The sequence below is a fragment of the Lutra lutra genome, chromosome 2 (assembly GCF_902655055.1).
Source record: "Lutra lutra chromosome 2, mLutLut1.2, whole genome shotgun sequence".
Taxonomy (NCBI): domain Eukaryota; kingdom Metazoa; phylum Chordata; class Mammalia; order Carnivora; family Mustelidae; genus Lutra; species Lutra lutra.
Genome location: NC_062279.1, coordinates 161,226,343 through 161,241,892, shown reverse-complemented (window position 1 = coordinate 161,241,892; position 15,550 = coordinate 161,226,343). Strand labels below are relative to the sequence as shown.

Sequence of the window (15,550 nt, the reverse complement as noted above, 5' to 3'; positions counted from 1 at the left end):
TTACAAGTTCACATAGTTCCTCTGTCCCTTTGGATCATAGCATCTTCTTGACACATAAATCATGTGAAAATCCAAATTAACTATTTTGCTTGATTCTTCCCAGTACCCACTGTGTGAACAGTGCTGTGCTAGGTCCCGAGAATACAAAACTCTTAAAGAAGATACAAAAGCATTTGAGAAGGTTTAAAAACAGTGCTTCCTTGCTATTTACATTTGTGGCGGAAATTCTCAGGGAATGTGAATGTAACCTGAGTAAATAATAAGACCCAGGTGATCTAGTTTCACCACAGTGTAGAGTTTAAAGAAACAACCCCTAAACCAGGGAGTAATTACAAGTAGTTCTGGTCTCTCCTTGTGTCCCTGAAATAAGAGGAAAGCTTGGTCATAACCCTCCACATGTTGCTTCTATTTTTTTTTTTTTTAAGATTTTATTTTGAGAGAAAGAGAGAGAGAGTGATAACGAGCAGGGTTGGGGGGGCAGAGGAAGAGGGAAAAGTACGCCAGGCATGATCCCAGGACCCTGACATCATGACTTGAGCTGAAGGCAGTTGCTTAACCGACTAAGCCACCCAGGTGCCCCCCGACTTGATGCTTCTTAAAGCCAGTTTCCCCCAAGCTTCCTGCTCTCTAACATCTCACATTCTGCAGCAGCTCCTCTTTATCCTCCAGTGTTCAAAACCCCCTCCCATATGCCACCACTCCATCTGCTGCCTGGCCTCTGTCCCTTCTCTCCACATCAGTTTTCCTGGGGAAACAGTGGAGGGGAAGGTGTCTAAATCCTCAATTGTTACTATATTTTATTCCTGCCTTAGTACCTTCAGTAAATTTTAAGATTCTTCTGCTTCTCTTTTTCTGAACTGTCTTACCCATGGTGGTTTCAAAATATGTTCACAAGTTCTTTGGGGCCCCGCCTTTGGGAGGTGGAGACTGACTTCCCTCCCATGAATGAAAGCTGCATTCACTGACTTGTTTCCAAGGAATAGAATGTGGCAGAAATGTTGGGTAACTTCTGAGAATAGGCTTTCAAAGGCAGGGTCTTCCCCCTGGCTCTCTCTTAGATAGCTCACTGGAAGTGGTGCCTGGTTAGCTCAGTAGGTTAAGCACTGAGTTCATCTCAATTCGTGATCCCAGAGTTCTGGGATTGCGCCCCACATAGGGCTCTTTGCTCCGCAGGAGCCCGCTTCCCCCTCTGCCTGTTGCTCCCCTGCTTGTGCTCACTCTCTCTCTCTCTCTGACAAATAAATAAATCTTAAAAAAAACAAAAAAGAGGGGAGAGGCCAGCGTCAAGCTGTGAGGCTGTTGAGAGGGCCACATGGAAGGGCTTGAATCTTCATGCCGACAACCAGCACCGCATGAGTGAACCATCTAACAGGTGGATCTGTCAGCCCCAGTCAGGCCTTCAGATGACAGCAGCTCTGGCCAGCATCTCGACTATAGCCTTATGAGAAACCCGGTGTCACTAAGCCACTCGTGGGTTTCTGGACACAGAGGCTGAGATAATAAGTGTTTACTATTTTAAGCTGCTCAGTTTTGGAGTGATTTGTTGTGCAGTGATGAATGACCTGTACACCATCTTTAATGTCTTGTAGGAATGAGATTGCTGCCAAATGAACCCTTAATTGGAGAAAGTTTAGGAACCAACATGCAGCACCCCCCACCCTCCACACATAAGCCACATCACACACACACTCTACACATACAGGTGCACACATATGCCCCCCACTACACCCCACAGTACACACAGCCACTGCGCCCTCTACCACACACACACACACACACACACACACCACACTATACTATGTACCACACTTGTACACCCCCTTCATTCCCCACCACACCAACCCTACACTACACCACACTCCTACCACACCCCTTACCACACACACACTATACCATACACTACACACCCCCTTCACTCCCCACAGCTCACACTACACCACACACCACATATACCCCTACCACCCCCCACCACACACACACACACACACACACACTATACTATACCACACATACATCCTCTTCACTCCCTACTACACATACACATACCACACTACACACACCCTTTACCACACACATACACACACACTACACACACCCCTTACCACACACATCCACATACTACATGATACCACATACCACAAATACATCCCCTTCACTCCCTACCACACACACACACACACACACACACTACACCCCCCCTTACCACACACCACACACTGCCATTGCAATCCCACTCCCCACACACATACACACATACACACACCACACTATGCCACACACCACACATACATGTACACACCACAAGCATACATACATGCACACCCTACCACTCCTCTCCCTCCATACACATTGTTTGAGGGTCAGGCACCATTTCCGCAGTACTCAGGGGAGGGTGAAGGCATTTAAGTGAAGTCTTGACCGGGAATTGAATATGGCAAAGAAATGTAATTGCCTTAGCTTCCTTAACCATTCCCAAGAAGATTTCTTAGTGACAAAGCAGCATCTGGCCTATATTTCGTGGGTTGTGGCTGATGCAGAGAAATATAATGATGCTCTGAAGACCATCCACGGTTCCTCAGAGACAGCTAGGTCAACCCCCCAGCTTGGAGGTTAACTCTGTCACTAGCTTCTGTGGACTGAATGTTTCTTTCTTCTAAAATTTGTATATTGAAGGCTAACCCCCAAAGTGAGGGTATTTAAGGATGGAGTCTTTGGAGGTGATTACTAGATTTTGAGGATGAAACCCTTATAAATGGAATTGGGGTTCCTATGAAAAGAGGACGAGACATAGGATCTCTTTTTCTCTCTCTGTTCTCTGCCGTGTGAGGATATAGGAGAAGGTGGCTAACTGTGAGCTTGGATCCTCACCAGATACCAAACCTTCCAGCACTTTGATCTTGGATGCCCAGCCTCCAGGACAATGAGAGAAATAAATGTTAAGCCACCCAGTCTATGGTATTCTTTGATAGCAGTGCAATTAGGCTAAGACACAAGCTCATGTTCTCCTTCTGAAAAGTGTACCTATTGAAAAACAGTTAAATGCCAGAACAGCACCTTTATTCCTGATGGGGTTTACATCATAGTCTGTGACAGAGTCAGAGTCTGCAGGCAGGTGGGTTTCCTAACATTGAACCCTGAAACAGACAGACATCGCCGGTGACAGACAGACAGTATGGAGGAGCAGGGGACAGCCCTTTGCGGGCGGAACAAGAAGGGGAGGGGGAGGTTGGCTTTGGTATGCCCATTTCTCTGTGCAAACTCACCAGTCACATCAGGACGTTCCACCTCCTCTCAGTGGAGGGAGGGAAGCATACAGTTCTGTGTGGGAAGTATGATGCTCCTGGGGTTCCCTCCGTGTGGAAGGAAACAACAGGAGTAGGCAAGAAGTCTTTTTCCTGCCCATATCAACAACTCAGGACACCACAGTGTTTCTGTATCCACGAGCAGACCTGGGGAACACGAGCTCCCTATTTCCTACCTCTGTGTGTAAGTCATCCATGGAGACCAGGAGAATATATTTTTTCCCACTTGGCAAAGATCTTTCTGGGATGAAATATACCTATAGAAAAGGGAAATTGGCCAGGCCTGAGAGAGGGTCTTTTCTGTGGGTGATGGAAGTTGGTAGAGTTTAGCAGACCTCTCTTCTCCCCCATACCCCCCTTCTAGTGTGTTATTCGCTACCTCATCAGCCTTTTCACACTGAATAGCACCAAATACAGTGAAATAGAATGTCATTCTGGGGTCCTGAAAGAAGAAGCAGGTCAACTTCAAGTGTCTTTCAGTAACATAGGAAGTCAGGAGAATTTTCTGGCATTTCATATTTTCAGCAAAGTGGAGTATCTGCTCTACTTACTAAAAATGACACTCTCTCCCCACCGTTTCCATCTGCATTTACGTTCTGTGCATACTGCTGAGGTAGCTTTTTTCCCCTTATGTTTACTGCCAACCCATTTGCATTTTCTGTCACAATAAATAACCCAGTAAAACCCTCCAATGAGTAGGTTCTAGCCCTGGCTCTTTCTAAGCATGGAATCACAAGACAGTGATTTATAGTCGTGATGGCCCAGGGGAAAGAAAAAGTGGACATTTGCAAAGCAATAATAAGTGAATTCAAACAAACACTCAGTGGATGTTAGGAAATTAAAGACATGCAATTTCTATGACCATTAAAGTCATGTGTGGTTAAAGGAGGCCATGGCAGGAGGCCCTTAAAAAGAGGGCTAGGTCTATGTGGGTCACCACTGTTTCCCCAGTACCCAGTGTGTCGCCTACCCAAAAAAGCGTCTCAATCCATATTCGCCGAAAGAATGCTGTTTGAATGATGGTTGGTGTCTGGTGAGCGTTGAGCTGAATGTTACCTGCATTAACTCATTTATTCTCCTAACTCTTCTGTGAGGCAGGCACCCTCCTCTCCCTGTTTTACGAATGAGAAAATGAGGGTACAAAGAGATTGAGGGCTTCTCTGGTCACACAGCTTAAGACTGGCAAAGCCAGGAAACCATGCATGGCCCAGAGCGGTTGGGTAACTTGTTCAGGTTTGAACAGCGAATAAGACCTGAGATACGAACACGATTAGTTCGCCACCAGAATCGGATTTAAAATGCAGGGTGTCAAGTTAAATTAGAATTTCAAATAATCAAGTTTTGTTTTTTTTGTTTGTTTGTTTTGTTTTTTTAGTCTAAGAATGTCCCAAATATTGCATGGGACATATGCTAAAAAAATTATTCTTTGTTTTTCTAAAATTCAAAACAATCCCGTGGTTTTTGTTTGCTAAATCTGGCCACCCTAATCCAGAACCCACTCTTTTAACCACTGCACCATCTTCAAAATGCTCAAAGTACAGTCAGGGAACACGAGCCCCATTCTCATTTTAGTTTATATGTCATATACATGGCATATAACATTTTTGCATCTGATCCTCATAACCGAGGGGCAAGGCTAACATTATTATCTTCTTTTACAGATGAAGAAACCAAGACTCGTAGCTCACATCACTTGCCCAAGATCATGTTGAAAAATATGAATCCTATCTAACCCTTATGTGGCACTTGCCCATGCCAGGTGCTTTCTAAGAGCTTCTACCTGTTTTTTTCGTTTCATCCTCACTAATTCTGCAAGGAAGTCCAATCATTCTCCTCCTTTTACAGATGAAGCAGCAGAGGCACAGAGGGGTTAAGGAACTCACCCGAGTCCACAGACCTGGTTCATGTGGGCCTGACATTCTTTGGAAACCTGTGGTTCCAACGTCGTTGTTTTAGGTGGGAAGCCAAGGCCCAGAAATACACTCATGTGTATTAGCCAGGAGTCTCCAGAGTAGCTGAACCAATTGGAGAGAGAGAGCTGATAGATTTATTATAAGAAATTGGTTCACGCCATAAAAAAGGCTGAGAACTCTCTAGATCTGTAGTCTGAACACCTGAAAACTGGGAGAGCCAGTGGTGAGAGCTCCAGTCTGGGTCTAAAGGCTGGAGAAGAACGGTGTCCCAGCTCCAGGACCATCAGGCAGAGAGCGTGAATTCTCCCTCCGTTAGTCTTTTGTTCTGTGCAGGCCCTCAAGGAATGGGATGACGTCCCTCCTTAACTGGGGAGGGCAGGCACTTTTCTCAGTTTACTAATTCAAATGCAATTCTTATTCTGAAGCACCATCACAGACACACCCAGAGATAATATCTAACCGTATATCTGGGCACCCCATGATACATAAAATTAACCATCACAATGTGTGTTGCCCAAGGGTCATAGACCCAGCAATTTCCTGCTTTTATTTTGTCTTCGAAGAGAAGATTTTGATCGTGGCAGCCCCTTGGAATTTGCAGCTTTAACCATCTCGGTTCCAAGTCACAAAGACTGTAACAGCCTCTGCCTTTGTGATTGACTGAAGCACGACCAGGAGGCCCCGTGGCTCTGTGGCCCCTTGAACTGGGGCTGAGTCAGCTGTGCCCATCCCTCCATCTCCTTTTGGCTCTGTTGCTCTCTCAGTCTCACGTGGTGGCAGCTCCAAAGTAAAAGCTGTACGTCTGCTTGGAAGGTCACACAAACACTTGGTTATTGGCAGACTCTGTGTTAGCTGCTACACAATCCATGGCCTTGCGTGTTTGTATTTTGTTGGGGAAATTCATTCACCTGTTTGTTTGTTCATTCACTCAACAAATACTTGTTTAAGAGCCAGCCGTGTGTCAGGCATTGTGCTAAGCACTGGAGACTCAGAATCTAACAAAATAGATTTGGTACCTACTTGTGTGGACCCATTTGCTATTAGGATGCCTGGAAACTGGTTCCCTGAAGTCTGTGGTCACATCCCAAATGTGTCAGTGATTTGTAATTTTTTGGAGGATCAACTTTGGATAAGATGAATAAAGTCATGCATCTTCCCAGAAAAAAAAGGGGGGGGCACATTTCCATTTAAAAATATGTCCAGAATCTAACCATCTAACCATTCCTTGTTACTATTTATTGTCTCCTGACTCAGTGTTTGCAGTGGTCACCTCGCTGGTCCCCTCCTGCCTCCGTAACTACCTCCAGACCCCTGTCCACACAGTGGCTGAAGGGATCCTGTTCAAATTTCGTTCAGATCAGTTGGCTCTAAGAAAAGTAAGGGATGCTTTCACTCACAGAGCAGAAGTCATGTCCTACCAGCAGCCTGTAAGACCCTAAACTACTCTGTGTTCCTGTCTGTCAGTCTGTTTATCTGTCTCTCTCTCTCTTTCTCTCTCTCTCTCTCACACACACACACACACAATCTCTCCTGCCCTATTCAGCTTTCTGGCTCAGCTTCAGCCCCTCCAGCCTTGTCCTTCCTACTCCTGAAATACTCCTTAGGCATGGAGGAAAGAAGGATGGAACGAACCTGGATCCCCAAAGTGGCTCACCTCCAGATTGTTAACAGAGGAGTATGTAAGCTTTTGTCTTAACTAAGACACTATATTTGGGGGATTCTTTGTTATTCTGTAGCTCCATGCTCTAACACAGGCACCAGTATATTAAGACTCTTAGGTCAAATCTGGCTCTGGTTTTTGTAAATAAAGTTTTATTAGAACACAGCCGTTCTCATCCATTTATGGATTGTCTGTGGCTGCTCTCATGCATCAGGAGCAGAGTGGAATAGTTGCAAAAGAGAGTTTATGACCTGCAAAGTCTAAATTATTTATTTTCTGGCCTCTTTTGGAAAATGTTTACTGGTCTCTGGCTCAAACAATATTTACTTGCGATTGTCATTTAACATGTGAAGAAGATGAAGCCTGAGAGGGTTGTTTAAAGTCCAATACCGAATGAAGAGCTCAGCTGGAGTTCAGACCCACAACTTTCTGATTCTCAAATTGCTCCTTCGATATAAACCAGGCTAAGAAAAAAAGTCAAGTCATGGATTGATTTACATTCCCCTCAAACATGCAAAAAATTAAGCTTCTTTAGTTTTCCTCTAATTGACCTAACATTTTTTTATGGACCCCCTCCCCACTGGGTGGGCAATGAGTCAATGTAGGCCAATTCCACAAACTCAGTTAAACCAACTATTTAAATGGTCTAGTGAGATCATTCAGGCCGTGGCAAGTAAAATGCACAGTGTTTCAGATATCCCCCATCTTGGCCTCTCCTTCAGGAGAACTTTCAAGGTCCTTGTGGCAGTGGGAGTCAGACAGAAAGGGTCCTCACGTGCATTCAGAATGCCTGCAGAATAGATACTCCCCCCACCAGCCTCTGCCCTGCCCTGGTTTGCTCCCTGGCTTTGGGACTGCTAAGGTCTGGCTGATTCTATCTAACCTTGCTGAGGAGCCTCAGACAGGTTTCCTTATCATTGCAGTAGTACCTACCTCACAAGATGAATTTCAAAGACTAAATGTGGTAACAGTAAGGTCTTACAGCAACACCTCACTTTCACTAAGTGGTCACTATGGGTCAGATGTTGTTAGCCAGGCCTGACACGGTCTTGGCCATTTGCCCCAGTCTTAGGTGCCTACCTGTAGTGGCCTCTTTGTCCCCCTACAGGCCACTCTTCCAGCCCTCCACAGCACCCCCTGGTCTCCTCACCAAGGCACATAAACTCTGAGAGCCCCAGGCGCCAGAAGTGCTGCTCTGTCGAACTTACTGTCCCTGACCTTGCGCCATGTTGGAAGAGGCCACTCAGTGGGCTGTTCCTAGATCCTGGCAGTCTCTGCCTGGATGCATGGGGGAAGTGTGTCATGGCTCTGCAGAGTTCTTGGTCCTCCCCTTGACCTCCGCAACACCCTCCCACCCCACGCCCCTGCATCCAGAACCTTGGCCAGCCTCTCTGCTTCTCCTGCCTCTCTCTCTTCTCCCTAACCATCACCTCCCAAAGTAGAAAGAATGGTCTTCGCATTGTCCCCGCCTCAGACCATGGCTTCTTCCTCTTCTGTCTCTAGGTAAAACTCTTGGGTCTAGTCAGCCAAACTCTAATATCATAATGACAGTGGAGGAATTTAGAAAATCCTTCTCTTCTGACAGTGCCGGACTGTCAAGGCTATTGTCTTACTAAAGAGGTCAAGGAAAGCAGCTTAGAGATTCAAGCTGAAGAATGGCCTCTTTCTTCTGGATAGAACCTTTCCTTTCCTTCCCTGGGGCAACTGGAAGTTATGACTATCCCCACTGGAGAAGCACTCTGGCAGGCCCACTAGGTGGGGATGTTGTAGAAGGGAACTGAGCCCCAGATGTCTGCTTGGCCGGAATGTCCTCCCAGGCCCTTCCTAACTGGAGGCACTAGAAACAGGGAGGGGCCTAGCTAAGGACCAGACTCTTTCCAATGCCATTTCTCATGGTGCCAAGGCACACACTTCCAGTCCACTCACTACGATCATGTTTCCCCAGGCTCAACCAATGGATCCAGCCACTAGGAGCAGCAAAGGTGGGATGAGGGAAAAATCTATAAAAATTTTTAAAATGTTTCTATCATCTATCAAGGCATCATGAGAAAATGTTTGACTGGAGAGTCATCAAATGTGGGCAGCATGTTTGGAAAAGCCTGTTTTATAATACATAGAGGGATTGTGACACCCGCTGGTGTGTGTCTCCTTAAAGGAAGAGACAGACATCCTCCAGGGGGGGCTCAAATGGGCCTCAGTAGAAGCCCACGTGAGGACCAATTGGAGAACACACACAGTGTCAATAACATTGATGTAGATGCAGGAAGCAAGCTACGGTTTCACATATGAGCCATGAATTAAAATTCAACGATGCAGGTGCCACAGGCTGTATTTTCCAAATCTGGCTGCTGCAATACCTCTGGTCCCATTATTTGAATTTGGGTGGGGTTATGGCTCACTTGCACCCAAATGAAACACAGCAGAGGTTGTGCTGTAACTTTCCAGGCTGGATCATAAACCACGGGTGTGGTTTCCATACTGCATAACAGATGACCATACACTTACTGGCTTCCCACAACATGTGTTATCATCTCACACTTTTTGTGGGTCAGAAGTCCAGGCAGGGCTTGGCAGAATTCTCTGCCCAGGTCTCTCAAGGATGAAGTCAAGGTGATGGCTGGGTGGTGGTCTTATCTGGAGGCTCAACCGGGTAAGGATCCACTTCCAAGCATCCTCGGGTTTTTGGTAGAATTCATGTCCTGTGACGGCAGCCAACTTCTTCCAAGGCAAGTGTATTCATTTGCTAAGGCTGCCAAAACAAAATGTTACAGATCCGGTTGCTTATACCACACAAATTTATTTTCTCACAGTTTTGGAAGCTGGGAACCTGAGATTGAGGTATTGGTTTGGTTTGGTTTCTGCTGACGGTTGGCCTCTCCCTTTGGCTTGCAGACAGCTTCCTTGTTGTTGTGTCCCCACATGGTCCTTTCTCTCTACACATGCCTCCTGGTATCTCTTTGGGTGTCCTAATTTCCTCTTCTTATCATCATTAGTTAGGTTGATATGGGGACCACTTTAATGGTCTCATTTTTATAAGACTTGTGTCTTCTTCTTCTTTTTTTTTTTTTATTAACATATAATGTATTATTAGCCCCAGGGGTACAGGTCTGTGAATTGACAGGTTTAGACACTTCACAGCACTCACCATAGCACATACCTTCCCCAATGTCCATAACCCCACCACCCTCTCCCTACCACCCTGCCCCTGGCAACCCTCAGTTTGTTTTGTGAGATTAAGAGTCTCTTATGGTTTGTTTTCCTCCTGATCCCATCTTGTTTCATTTTTTCCTTCCCTACCCCTCAAGCCCCCCACTATGCCTCTCAATGTGTGTTCTTTTTAAAAAGATTTTATTTATTTGAGAGAGAGAGAGAGCACAAGAGGGGTGAGGGACAGAGAGAGAAGCAGACTCCCCCAGAGTAGGGAACCAAATGCAGGACTTGAAGCCAGGCCCCTGGGATCATGACCTGAGCCGAAGGCAGTGTTTAACTGACTGAGCCACCCAGGTGTCCCTCCCCCAAGCTTCTGAAGCCCTTACCTGTTTTATGTATCTCCACTGCTCTCGCCTTCCGGCACACACTATGTTTATTGTTTGCCTGTTGTCTGTTCCCCAGCCCACCCCTCTCCCCCTCAGGTACGAGCTCCATAATGGCAAGCCCTTGGCCTGGCAGGAACAGAAGCTCAGTACAAACTTTACTAGTTCAACTGTGGACGGCTGATCTAACAGCTGCAGGGAGGCCAGAACAAGAAAGCAAGTGTCCAGAAGAGGTCAGGAGGCCAGAAAATAGAGCAGAAATAGAGCAGGACTGGTCCTTAGTGAGCATACAGTTCAATGACACATTTTATCCTTGAGAGAACAGCTGCCCGGAGAAAAGGACCTGAGTGGACCTACTGGGAGGTTAATGGCGGGGCTGACTCTGAGCACCCAGGCCCCTGACCCTACTTCTTCAGTTCTCAGTGCTGGGTCACATTCACGGTGAATTGACATAAAGCCTCCGTATCTACACCACTTCCTTAGGCTTCTGGTAAAATTTTGCCTAAACCTATACCAATTGGAAGGTACTTAATTTCTTTTAATGTAGATCACTTCTTTTTATTTCTCCATTAAAATACAGTTAGAGCATTATATTGATTTTTTAAAATACTACATGTGGAGGCAGGTTATTATAAATGAATGGATGGATGGATGGATGAATGAATTTCAGGAAAGTCTACGGAGGTTGGATGAGCCTGGGACCCCTGGCTCCCCAGGACCTGAGACAAAGCCCTCCTTGCAAGGAGCTCCAATCAGGGAGCATGACCCATGGGGGCAGGATTGAGGAGCAGGGGAAGGAAATGAGTTCGCTGATGAGCTGGGGGGCTGCGGCCCAGTCCCAGTAGGTCCTTCCAAGTGGCCCATGAACTGTACTTCAGAGCTGCCTGCTGAGGGAGTGAAACGTTAAGCATTAATGCTTCAACTCTCATCCCCTATTAGCCAAGAGGTAGCCTTGCAGGCATCTATTGCTGTCCCCTTCTGGGGGTGCCCAGCCTTTGAGGGTGCTCTGCAGGATGGCATCAGGATGCATGTCCTCCCAAGCCTGGAGGACACAGGTGTAGGGTGAATCCCACTCAGGGTGCCTGGTTGCACACATGTCAAGCTGGTCAGGGGCTGCTGGGGAGCAAGGGTTAAGAGGTGAGGCCCTGGGAATCATAAGGGGTATTCAAGAGAGCTTGGTCTGATCTCCCAACCTCAGTTTTTTCCAGCATGTCAGTAAGTCAGCAGTGGGAGGTTGCTCCCCCGGAGCCTCTGCTGTGAGCCCATGGTATTTCTGGCTAATCACATGGCCGGGATTTGTCACCATCAAGTCCTCTAGGAAATTCCATCCACGGCATCAAAGTCATAGAGAAGTTCAATGTGCCTTTATATTTGGACAGAACTGAAACAAAATCCCACTTCTGGGAATTCTTGGTTGCCTAAGGTTTCCAACAACCTTGCTGCCGCCTTGGGTGTCAAATTTGTCCCCATGCAGGCTCTGATATGTGGAGGTTAGTGAAGCAGAGCTAGAATCCAGCTTGCTAGCCAGGGAAGACGCCATGAGAAAAGTCACCTGCTCCAACAGGTAACAGTCATCAGTAGCTGAGAACATGCTCTTTCCAGGTCCTGGGTTGAGCTCCCAAGAGCTGTTTCCTCAGTTAATTCTCACCACAAACCTCAGAAGTCAATATTATTCCCCTTTTATAGAGGAGCAGGATGGGCTACATAATTTGCAAGGCTCTGTGCAAAGTGAAAATGCAGGGCCCCTTGCCCCAAAATTGAGAATTTCAGGGCACCTGGGTGCCTCAGGTTGTGATCTCGGGCTCATGAGATTGAGCCCTGCATCAGGCTCCACACTCAACTGGGAGTCTGTTTGGGATTCTCTCTCTTTCCTCTCCCTCTGCCCCTTCCTCCTCCCCCTCCTCTAAAATAAATAAATAAATAAATAAATAAATCTTTATAAAATACTGAGAATTTCAAGATGGCAACAGCAAAGCCTGAAACTAAGTCCTGGGGCACTCTAAGTCGACAGGGTCCTATGTGACTGCACAGGTCACAGGAGCACAAACCAGCCCCGCAGAGGAGGAAACCAAAGCTCCCAGTGATTAAGCAAGCTGCCTAAGGTCGTAGAGTGAGGAGGTGTTGGTACAGTGGCTGGAGTCCTGTTGTCTAACTCTATATACACTTTCTTAGGCTGAGGCAGGAGACTGGGGCTTGAACAACTCCTCACTCCTCACAGAGGTCTGGTCTCTGCCTATTTTCCTCCTCAGTGCTTTCAACCCCAGAAGCCCTGCACTGGGCAGGGGGACTCTGGAAATGAGATGGGTGGAAGTCATAGGAGCTGTCTGGCATTTTGCCCACGCCACAGAGGCTGGGCTGCTCCTGCTAAAGGCTCAGGGTCTTTCCTTGGGGACTGGAATTGAACCGGAGACTGTGGAGGGGTGTGATGGTTGCCAAGTTCACAGCCACTTGCATCAGGCCTCTGGGTTATGGGTGAAAAACACTGCTGACATGGGCTGGTCAAGGGAAAAGCTGCTTTTTAAAAGACGGCTGGGCACACCACCTGCATCCCCCTCTGGGGTTTCTCCGAAGTGAAGCCTCCCTTCCAATGGTCTGATCAGCAGAGCCTTGTGCTGGGAGGAAACTGGCATTTGTGTTTTCTGAGCTGTGCCACGGAGAGGCCCAACTCTTAGGGTTGGAATTTCCTCAAATATAGCAAGGATGCTCCTCTGTTCAGGGCAGACTGAGAATGTGCTAAGTATCCACAGCATGGACTCCAAAATGAAATGATGCTGACCAGTTAGACTCATGTTCAACTCATGTAACAGAAGCCCAACTGCAGGGGAATAACCCAGAGGTGTTCATTCTGCTCATATCATGAAGAGTCTGGGGGTGGGCAGGGCGGGCCGGTGACACTGCTCAAGCAAAGGATCTCCTTCCTCCCCGCCACCATTCCTAGAGTATGACTGTCAACACCTGTGGTTCCAAAAAGGCTGCTCTACCTCCAGATGTTGTGTCTGCATTCCAGGCAGGAAAAGGGGGGAAGAGCCATATGCAAAAGGCACATGCCAGCCAAGTCCCCTTTTTCTCACCTTAACGATGGCTTTCCTAGAGGCCCATCCAGTAGACTTCCATTTGTACTGTTTGGGCAAGAACTGGTTTACATGGGAAGCCAAGGAAAGGCTAACACAAGGCCATCTGAAACAACAACCAGGATTTTGTCCGTCCAGAAGAAATGGAACCCAGATATTGGTCGGGCTGGTCTAGCAGCGTTCGGTCCCGCAGCTCTAAGGTAGGGCTCCAAAACCTTCCCTCCACGCCAGCTCTGTCTGGTTAGGAATAGAACACAAACCACAAACTCAAGCTGCAGGGGGACTTAGACAGTTTCTAGTGGCCAAATTAAAAAAAAAAAAGTAAAAAAGAAAAAGGTGAAATTAATTTAAATATCTTAGTTAACACAGCATACCCAAGGCATCATGATTTCACCATGTAGTCAATATTTTAAAATATTCCTAATATACTTCAAGGTTTTTTTTTTTCCCCTATTCCAAGTCTTCAAAATCCAGGGTATGTTATTGTAATACATACAGCACATCTCAGTTTGGACAAGCTTCATTTAGAGCTCCCCAAAGCCCCGGGGTGGCCAGCTTCCGTCCTGCACAGCACCCCCCTGGGCTTTCAGAAACTGGTTCTCGCTGGGTATTTTTAAAAGCGCAGGGGAGTCAGAAGTCCTAAGTGAGGGTGCGCTCGCTGCGCTCTTTCGGTTGAGATGCTGAGGGTCCGGCAAGCCCGTTGCCAATCATACGCTGCCAGAACAGTCCCAAAGAGGATATAGAATTGCTCTCCTGAACGCCAAAGGCGCTGCTAGTGGGGGTCACTGCTTTCATACGTGCAGAGTGCGCAGAACGGTGTGTGGCTCGTCGTGAGCGCTCAGGGCAAGTTTACTGTTATTGTTATCATTAGCCAGTCAAGGCCAGATGTCATCTCCTGGCACATAAGAAACACACACACATCATACCCACAGTAATATAGGAGGGTAGTTGACCTATCTACTGTACCTATTACAGACATGTATGTGTTTGTATATGTCTATCTACCTCCAGGATCCTCCTATTTCATTTCATTGGCCCTCCAGTCTGATTTGGGAAGGGGTAAGCATGATTAGTCCCGTTGTACGGGTGAGAAAATGGAGGCCAGAGAAGCTGAGCTCATTGCGGAAGTTCGCACAGCCAGCGAGTGTGACTTCCACCCTTTCTGTTAGCGGTTATCCATAAGTCTGGGTGTCATCCTGATGCTGAGGCTGCGGGCATTGTGGCCGGACCAGGGCATTTTCCATCTCCAGAGATCTGCCAAGCCCTAGATGGGGCGACATACTGGAAAAACCGTTCTCCCCACCTTGGGCCTCGGACTCACCACCGTTTCACTCCTATCCTAGAAATGAGCTTGGAGCGGGCGGCAAAGAGAAGCATCCCAGCGCAACTGCGGCCTTGACAATGACACTGATGAGGCACAATAGCGCGATCTGGCCTGTAATCAGTCTGAAGCTAGACTCAGCTATTCCGACGTCCATTCTGCTCGCTCCAGAGAGGGCTCGGGGAGAGGCACACACCCCTCAGGTTGGGTTCCTTGCTCATCATCACAGCGCACCATGCAGAAAAAGGACCCCTTTGTGACAGCACCGCAAATTACAGCCCAGGCAATCTGGAGTCGCGGCTGGAGCAGCCTCTTCTCTCTCTCCTAAAAGAAAAATCTGTTTTAAGCTTAATTATAGTCTGTCATTACCCGCAATCTTGTAATGATCCAAAGTCTCTGGCAAAATGATAACAATAAAAAAGAGAGAGAGAGAGAAAGAGAGAAAGAGAGAGAATCAGTTCAAACAGGACTTGAAAAGGCTCAGACAAGTGTGGGGAAGGGAGGTGATAGTGGCATTCTTCAGAAACCATTGTGAAACGAAGATCAGAGCTTTAGAATGGTAAATAGTTATTCTGGCTCGATTGTCAATTTATCAGACCCAGGGGCTCAGTGTTAACCTTACCCACTTTCTGAATCTTTAATATTGTTGTTCCAGAATTCACCTTGTAAAACGTAGGAGCAGCTCCCAAGAAAAAATGATGCCCAAAATCAAATGACCTAGATTTAATAGAACAGTGCTTCTCAGATCCC

General features: G+C 47.0%; 1 protein-coding gene across 1 annotated transcript in view; it reads left to right on the top strand.

The window, feature by feature from the left end:
- Window positions 1-14,866, top strand: part of LGI2 (leucine rich repeat LGI family member 2) — a 49,101-nt gene extending 34,235 nt beyond the window's left edge. Inside the window, exon 9 of the transcript XR_007125293.1 lies at window positions 14,823-14,866. The gene's annotated coding sequence lies outside the window, so the exon portion shown is untranslated. The remainder of the gene's footprint in view (window positions 1-14,822) is intronic.
- The last annotated feature ends 684 nt before the right edge of the window (window positions 14,867-15,550 follow it).